The sequence below is a fragment of the Sturnira hondurensis genome, unplaced genomic scaffold (assembly GCF_014824575.4).
Source record: "Sturnira hondurensis isolate 20B ecotype Veracruz unplaced genomic scaffold, ASM1482457v3 Scaffold0010128, whole genome shotgun sequence".
Classification (NCBI taxonomy): domain Eukaryota; kingdom Metazoa; phylum Chordata; class Mammalia; order Chiroptera; family Phyllostomidae; genus Sturnira; species Sturnira hondurensis.
In genome coordinates, this window is record NW_028082759.1 from 5,229,222 (window position 1) to 5,238,858 (window position 9,637).

Below are 9,637 nucleotides of genomic sequence, written 5' to 3' on the forward strand. Positions count from 1 at the left end.
TTATATCAAACTATATAAACACCAATAGTGATACAAATACACGTGATATATCTGTATCACATATAGATACATCTATATCAAGTCTGCCTATCTATCTTTTTGTCTATCTATCTGTCTACCTATCCATTTTGTCTCTGTCAGTCGCCATAAGTAAAGTTATATTGTGGTATAAAGAATGCCAATATCTCAAATAGTGGCTTAAATCAACAAAGACTCTTTTTTGTACACCATGCATGTCTGCCACGATTTGAAAGGAAGAAGCCTCCATCTTGAATGTTGGCATTTTTCTGTGCCAGAACCCCAAAAATCTCTTGAAGTCACTCGAACCAGCCATTAAATGTTCTGGCCCAGAACGTGTGTTAATACACACACTATACCCTTAGGCATTGCCCAAAGTTAAAAATGCTAGGAAGTGTATCCATGTACCCAGACAATAGAGTTGAAGTGTTTGATGAATGCATAAGTTCCAATGATAATCAACTTTTACCACTAAATACGCAGTTGTCCCCATTGACACAATATAGTCACCCAACCCCTGAAGAAAATAAGCCAAAAGCTCAGTTCAATAACAACATCATCACATCAGATTTAAAATCCAGGACCTCTTAGGGATGCACAGTGATCTCTTCACCAAGCCTAGGAGGTTCCCTCTTCATCTAGGAATTTGTGTATTAAAGGCGTGACTTTCCTTCCTTCTTGTATATAGTAGTCCACCCTGTCCGGTGGTTTTGTTTTCTGCAGTTTGAGTTCCACACAGTCAACTGTAGTTGGAAAATTAAATGGAAAATTTCAGAAGTAAGTGACTCATGTTTTAATTGAGTGCTGTTTTGAGTAGTGCAAAGAAGTCTCCCACTGGTCTGCCCCATGCCACTTGGGACGAGAATCATCCCACACATCCGTGCTGAATATGTTACCATCCCTGAGTCACCTCGTAGCTGTCCCAGGCGTTATATTGACGTGGTATCGCAGTGCTTGTGTTCAAGTCCCCTTTATTTTACTTAATAATGGCACTGAAGTTTGAGAGTAGTGAGGCTAGCAATTCAGATAAGCTAAAGAGAAGCACTAAAGTGTTCTTTTAAGTGAAAAAGTGAAAGTTCTCCCCTTAATAGGAAAGGGAAAAGAATACACTGAGGCTGCTAAGATCCTGGGTAAGAATGAGCCTATTATTAATGAAATTGTGAAAAATGAAAAAAAAGTGCTAGCTTTGCTATTGCACCTCAAACTGCAAGTTCACACCCTAGTGGAGGGGTGTCAAACTCATTTTCCCTGGGGGCCACATCAGCCTTGTGGTCATCTTTGAAGGACTCACTGTAATGTCAACTCCTTAACAGTTAAGGAGTAGTTATATTTATATAGTCCTGCAATTATTCTGGCCCTTTGAAGGCAGTGGCGAGGCTGATGTGGCCTCCGGTGAAAATGAGTCTGACACCTCTGCCATAGTGCATAATAAGGGTTTAGTTAAGGTGTAAGAGGCATTGAATTTGTTAGTGGAAGACAGGAACAGAAAATGTGTTCCAGCTGATGGCAGTGAGTTGTGTCCAAAAGCATTGGGCCTTAGGGAAACCTTCTGCAAGGAATCCTTGAAGCCAGTGACTCAGGCCACTACCTGCAAGTAAGGGACCATCACACAGAGTCTGGAATGGGTTCACACTAAAACTATAAAAAATTCTGGAGAGCATTGTTATAACCACTCTATTTTATGATTAGTTATTATTGGTAATCTCTCACTGTGCCTAATTTATAAATTAAACTTAATTAGTAAAGAGTTTAACGAGCTTCTAACCTAAATTTTGGGGGCCAGGTCTTTGCTCCTCGTCACAATACGACATTGGCTCTTGTCCTTTGACTTTAAACTTTCCCACCCAATGAGCATCACTTTAAAAATTGATAATTGACACTTCATCATATTTGTGTACCTTAAAATATTTAGTATATACCAATAACCTATCACTTTTACATCAAAAATAACTAGTTTATACAACAAAGTCTTGACATCATACAGCGCCTCAAACTCATTCCGTTTTGTTACTTTCTCACTCTATCACTGAGCCTAACAATGAACAATGTGTCTTACAAGTGTTATGGTCAGCTTAGCTGTGCCAACTTCTTTGATACAAGTTTCACACGATTTTTAAAATATCTAGCCAGTAGCATTGCCACTTATTTTTTAGCAGCACCTCATATTGTTGTGCTATTTTGAAATCACAGTATTCCATATTTAAGTTCTTTTTTGTCTCACATTTTAGTTACTAATAATTTTCTACTTCATTCTCATTTATGGACAAATTTAATGTATTATTTTGCAAGGTATTCATATTGTTGTAGTATTTATACTGTGCTGTAACAGTTAACATTTAAATTCTATCTTCTAAAAAATGCATGGCACCTTGGTTCTGTCCCTCACAAAATTGCTAGTTGTTCCTCAGATGTGAAGAGTTACCTGCTGATTTGCCAAAACTTTGACATATCACTGAAGTAACTGCCAAAAATGTTATATAAGACAGGAATTATGCAGTACAGTGATCCAAAAATGAAGATTGTACACAGTGGGAATATTACGAATAAAAATTGTTGAATGCTTTCTATATGAGAGAAGGTTTTTAAAATTTAAAAAAAAAATTTATTCTTCCAATAAGCCTATGGGATAAGTGCTGTAAATATACTCTATTGTTTTAAAACAAGAAAACAGAGGCCCAAGGGAATTACAAAAATCATTAGTTATTGACAAAGTTTCATCTGGACATGAGATGGAGCTTGAAACATTTAGCTCTTCTGTAAATAATAATGATTTGAAAACCTATTATAAGGTGAAAGATTTGGCAAATATAAAGCATTATGATTTTGAATAGAATATAATTAAACTCTAATAATTTGACACAAATTTTTATTAGATTACCTTCTTTTTAAAGAGATTGTGCTTACTTCTATTAATCAATGTGAAAATTGTACTTTAATGAAAGCTCTTTGAGGAAATTAAAACTATTGTACATTAGTAAAATGGAAACTCAAAAACCATAAAGAAGCAATAGAGCAATTTTCATTATGGTAATACCAAAGTGAGAAGCTGATAAAGATTTAATAGACACAGTAAATAGTAATATGACTGTAAATGACTGATGAATATAAAAATTAATTTATGAATACAAACATTAGAAATTTAATTACACAAACTATAAAGTATGCAGACACTTAATAAGGATTATAAATAGTGTTTTGCATGGGGAAAGTCAGATAATTTCTGACTAAGCTTGGATAAAATTGGAATAAACTCATACTTACTTTAAAAAAAGAAGGGGAAGGATGGTCAAGGGACCTGTATGAAAGACCATGGACAAAGGCAATGTGGGAGGGAGGGTTGAATGTGGGAGGAGGAGGTGGGTAGGGTGGGGGAGAGTAATGGGGGAAAATGAGGACAACTCTAATTGAACAACAATAAAAATTAAAAAGTAATAAAAATATAAATAATATATGCAGATATTTATGTGTATATTATTTATGATGTTAAAACATTTTAAAGTCATTTCGACTTCCAGAAATTAGGTAAATAAAATTATATAAATTAGGGTCAAAGATGCATGGTTACAAATATTTATTAGATTATAACCCTAAATTTGGTAAGGTTATTACATATAACCCTAATTTGGTAGGGTTATTACATATAACTCTACCAAATTTACAGCAATTAAATATTTTAAAGTATGAAAATGAACTTATGAAATTCTATTAGTTTTCTTTTTTTTAAAGATTTTATTTATTTATTTTTAGAGGGGAAGGGAAGGAGAGAAGATCAATGCATGGTTGCCACTTGTGAGTCCCCTGCTGGGAATTGGCCTGCAACCCAGGCATGTGCCCTGACTGGGAATCGAACCCCGATCATGTGGTTCATAGGCCCGCCCTCAATCCACTGAGCTACGCCAGCCAGGGCAAAAATTCTATTAGTTTTCAAATAGGATTATCCTTTCATCAAATAATATCTTTCTAAGACTATATAATAACCATCGGATACATTTAAATTGTTAAGATAAAAGGATGAAGGATGAAGCAAAATATATAACAATGCCAATTCTTTTTAATAGCATTTTTATTTTACAATAGTTACAGATTTACAGAAAAGTTGAGGGGTAATACCACATGCCAAATTTCACCTATATGAACCTCCCCTAGATTTCCCATTTAGGACAACTCCCTATATGGACTGCATATGCACTTCCCTAAAATATCCTATTACTTCTGACACTATAATGTATGGAAGATGATGGGAGCCAGATCTCTACCTGGTGCAGTGGGAGTTCACAGAAAAGCAAGGGACCCTGCGACAGTTATCTATGCGGTACTGCGTCAGAGTTGGGGAGAGCACTGTGCATGGACGTTTAGCTTGATGAGGATATAGATGGTCTCACATAGAAATATCTACTACGTGCGTATACAGGGGTGAATATACACACATAGCACCTGACTCGATTAGCTGAGACAGCATAAAAGCAACAATACCTCAATACTTAACACCTGGATCTTAATTTCCAATACCATCTCCACCGAAAGGAATCAAGTTTCCTTGAAGAAATAGGACTGGACAGGAAATTTGCAACATGAGTGTGGAGCAGCACGTAGTGCTAGAAAGTGAGAGACAGCTAAAAATCATTTCAGAATAATTGAAGTATATCAAAGGGACACAGGAGCCAACTGAAAGAGCTACCAGTATCCAAGTATGGAACCATATGAGCAAAATAAGAATATGTCAGATTATAGCCCAAAGTATAAAATAAATATGTACACATTCATTCTTATTGATATTAGTAAGTTATTAAATAAATAAATCGTGGAGGGAAAGAAACAAATCCCTGATATAGGAGACTTTTTTAAATGTGTGTAGATACTCCATTCTCAAGAATGTACAGTATAACTTCCACTTCTTTTTTTAAATTTATTTTTAACATACAGTTAACATACAATGTTAATTTTAGGTGTACAACATAGTGATTAGATATTTGTATACCTTATGACGTGAAAACCCTAGTAAGTCTATTACACACCTGATACTATACATGTCATTACAATATTATTTACTGTAGTAAATATTATAATATAGTCATTATTACAATAATTTATTATAATGCTTTCCTTTACATCCCCATAATAGCTTCTACTTTAAATGTTTTCTCAGACTGTGGCTTGTCTTTTCACTCTTTCAACAGACTCTTACAGAGTAGACAATTTTACTTTTAATAAATCCTGACCTACAAATTATTTTTTTCATTGCCTGTACTGTTAGTGTTGTGTTTGAAAACCCATTATGAAAGTCAAAAATATATAAGTTTTGTCCTTTATCTTACTCTAGAAATGCAATAGTTTTTGTATTTTGCATTTGGAATTACAATGTATTTAATTTTTATGCCAAAGACAAGTTTTTTAAATATTATTTAACAGGTTTTTGGACATTTTTGTACATCCAATTTTCCAAGCACATGTTTAAAGGCTATTTTTTATCTGTCAAATTGCCATTGTACATTTTTCAGTAATTAGTTAACTATACCTGTGTGGTCTATTTTTATATATTTTTAAAATTTATTTATTTTTACTGTAGTTCAAGTACAGTTGTCTCCATTCTCCCTCCCCACTACTTTGTTCCTTTGATCTGTGTGTCTGTTTTTCTGTTATTGCCATGTTCTCCAATTACTATAACTTCAGGTTTAGTTTCAAGACCTGGTAGCAGGAGTCCTCCACCTTTGTTCTTCTCCAGTATTGTGTTGACTACCCTAGATCTTACCTTTATATATGCAATTTTTTATGATTTTATTAATGTCTGCAATAGTTTGCTAGGATAGGTCAAACTTAAAACAATTGTCACCTGAGCAAAATTAGTATTTCAGTTTATTGCTATGGGATATTTCTCCATTTATTTCATTGTTCTTAGTGGATTTTTGTAGCTTTCCACATACCAGTCCTACACAGGTTTTGTTAGATATATACTTACGTGATTCCTTTTTTCATGTAAATGGAATTGTTTTGTAATTTCAAATACCAATTGTTCATCAGTGGTATATAGGAAGGCAATCAACTTTTCCATATTGATCTTGTATACTGCAACCTTGCTAAAGCCACTTATTGATTAGATTACAGGACTTTTTTCTGATAGATTTCTTAGGGTTTGACACATAGGCAATATGGCACCTGAAAAATGTATTTCTACCATTTTTCTGTACACAATGTATACATTTCATTTATGAATTTATTTTTTCTTATTACATTAGGAAGAACTTTCAGTACTATGTTGAGTAAAAATGATGAGAAAGAACATCCTTGTCTTTTCCCAGTTTTATGAAAAAGTCTTCGGTCTCTCACCGTAAACTTCTATAGCACTCCTTTATTATTGTTTTGATGTTCATGAGATCATTATCAATGTCTTTTTTGTTATTTCTATTGCTAACATGTGTCTTTTCATTCATTTTCCTGGTTGGTCTGGCTAAAGGTTAATTGATTGTATTGACTTTTTCTATAAATGTAAATTAAATAATGTTGATTAATGGTGCTGTTCAGGTCATGTATAATCATTAGTGATTATCTGACTATTTGATCTGTTAATTATAGGGAAATATGGAAATATCCAACTATGACATTGGATTTGTCTAATTCTCCTATCAATTTTGCTTCTTATGTTTTGATGCTATGTTTTCAGGTACATAAATATTTAGGATTTGATGTCTTTTTGGAAAACTGACCCTTAACTCACTATGTAATGCTCCCATGCTCTCTTTGTTCTAAAATTTGCTTTGTCTGAAATTAGTATATTCCAGCTTTATTTTGCTAACATGATGCATGTTTTTCCATCACTTTACATTTAACTTAAGTCTACATTTAGTGTCAGTGTCTTGTAGAAAATATGTAACTGGACCTTGTTTTCTTATGGAATGTAACTTCAATTTGGTGTGTTTAGACCATGTATTTCAAAACAATCATTGGTATAGTCAGGCTAATTTCTGCCATGTTTGTGTTTTCTGTGGGTCGTTTTCTTCTCCCTTCTCTGGTTTAGTTGACATTTTATTATTTCACTTTATGTTCTTTCTCAGAACATCAATCGTACTTCTTTGAAACTGTCTTGGCGCTGTCCCAGAGCTTCCAACAAACATTTTTAACTAATCTAAATCCATCTTCAGAGCTTAACCTTGCAGTTTTGGGAAGCAGACATGGGGCTTTTTTGACCACAAGGCTTAGGAAACAGGAAAGCAAGACGTAGCAGCCATGTGAAACTCTCTCTCTTAACAGTGTGGAAGGATGAAGAATGATCCCCCCACTCGCCAGGAGGATGTGGTTTTGGATTAAGAATGGAGTCTAGCTGAACTACAGACTTGTATTTTCTTTTCCTGAGATATGGTACCCCTGACTAGCCTGGTTTGGCCAGGGGAGGCAGGACTGTGTTGACCGTGGCATTTTTTGTGCTCCTTAGACTGGTATGTTGGATTCCTTAGATGTGGTGAACAAAGAGGATATAATAGAGTGGATTTACTCCCTGGAGGTCCTTCCCACAGAAGACAGTGAGATTAAATCTAAATTGCTGGGGTTTCTGAGGCTCTTTATAACTGAGTGTTCCATTCAATCTATCAAAGAATCCTGGGACAGCTCATCCTTATGACAGTGACCACATAGCAATGGCCTACACTGGCCTTTCATGCTTATTTATTCTTGGAGATGACCTAAGTCAAATAAATAAGAAGCTTGCTTAGCAGGCTTGAGAATCCTTCAGCTGGAAGACAGAAGTTTTTGAGCAGTAAATTTTACTGGAGGCAGTAAAATTGACATGAGATTTGTATACTGTGCTTCCTATATTTGCTATATACCGAACAACTAGTCTGGCATGGATATGAAAAAAGCTATCAACTATATTAGAAGTGTGTGTCTTATGACAATGGGTTGGCACAGGTACCCGGACTTGAATCTCAGAGGGGATCCACTTTTTGTGGCATTGCATCACTGTGTCTCATGGGTAAACTAGAAGAAGGTTTTCGAGAAAAAGAATTGAACAAGATAAAAAGATGGTGTATAGTAAGGCAACAAAATGGTTATCACAGAAGACCAAATAAACCTCTGGACACCTGTTATTCTTTGGGGGAGGGAAAACTCTAAAGCTTCTGAAAATTTTTAATACACTAACTTTGAGAAAAATAGAAATTACATCTTATCAACTCAAGATCGCTTACAGGGGAATTTTGCCAAGTGGCCTGATAGTCATCTAGATTCTTTGCATGCATACTTTGGGATTTATGGCCTATCATTGATGGAAGAATGTGAAATTTGTAAAGTCCATCCTGCCCTGAATGTAAGCACACAGACTTGAGCCAAGTACTCAAAATATGGCTCAGAAAACGTCCACATGTGCACATGACTGACTTTAGGTTGGGGTGGGGTGGGATGTGTAACATAACTGTAGCTCAAGGCTAAAAGCCACGTGCAACCAAGTGTGCTCTTTTTTTAGAGGGAGAATCTTATAATCAAATCTTGTGCTGGTGTCACTTCGGGTATGGTCTTGAGTCAGTATTTGTGGTGGGTTTCAAGAAAATCTTTGAATTTTAAACTACAGTGGACTCTTTTGTGGTTCTTAAATGTTTATACTATATTTCTAAGAAGTCCTTTTGAAGAAAATTAATTGTATGTATGTATATTATATTTTTTAAAACTCTCCCTTACAAATTGTATTATATGATAAAGTGGAAACAAATCTTTAAAAATTTACAGTTCATATAGCATTGATAATCTTTGGGTGAATACTTAGTGATTGTTTCAAAAGCTTGAGTGCTAATGGTAGATAATTGCTTTAATGAATTATATATCATTATGAATAATAATGAATAATGAATGGAACATGGAACAGGCTGACCTCACACCCACTTGGATAAAAATTCAGGAAGGATAATTGGGGAATGAGGAGTCACAAACCCACACCAGGTTCCAGTTCCAGGATTCCAGTTCTAGGAAGAGAAGTCCTCACAACTTCTGGCTGTGAAAATTGGGAGGGATTGAGTAGATGGAGGAGGTGGTGGAGCCCCAACCAGTTCCTCTTGAAGAACCTACACATAGACTCACCTACTCAGACTCTTTAATGAATAATTTAATGATACTATTCTTTTAAAACAAATGATCCTGTAGTTTTTAAAAAGAATGACTTATTTTGTCTTATTCTTAAGCATGTGCCAATTAAACTTGTATGGTCTACATAAGTGAAGTTAACTTCATAGCAAGAATGAACAGGCTTAATCAATACAATTATTTTCTAAAGCGAGATTATTTTGAGACTATAATGTAACTGAGGGAAAAGTACTTTAACTGTATGTGATAGTGAGTTGAAAAGTTTTGTGTTGCATAGGTCATTTATTTACTTGTTTCTGGGCTGAATAACAGTTCCATTTGATTTTGATCTCATACTATTAGTTGCTTTTTAAAAATTTTATTTATTTATCTTTAGAGGGGAAGGGAAGGAGAGAGGGAGAGAAATATCAATGTATGGTTGCCTCTGCCCGGGGCACACAATGTATCATGTGTCCCCTGCTGGGAACTGGCCTGCAACCCAAGAATATGCCCTGACTGGGAATCGAACTGCGATCTTCTGGTTCACAGGCCCGTGCTCAGTCACTGAGCTACACCA

The 9,637-nt window shown here is 35.1% G+C and overlaps 1 pseudogene; it reads left to right on the forward strand.

Annotated features, from left to right (window-relative positions):
* The first annotated feature begins 4,252 nt into the window (after window positions 1–4,252).
* On the forward strand, window positions 4,253–8,332 carry LOC118995309 (geranylgeranyl transferase type-1 subunit beta-like; annotated as a pseudogene).
* The last annotated feature ends 1,305 nt before the right edge of the window (window positions 8,333–9,637 follow it).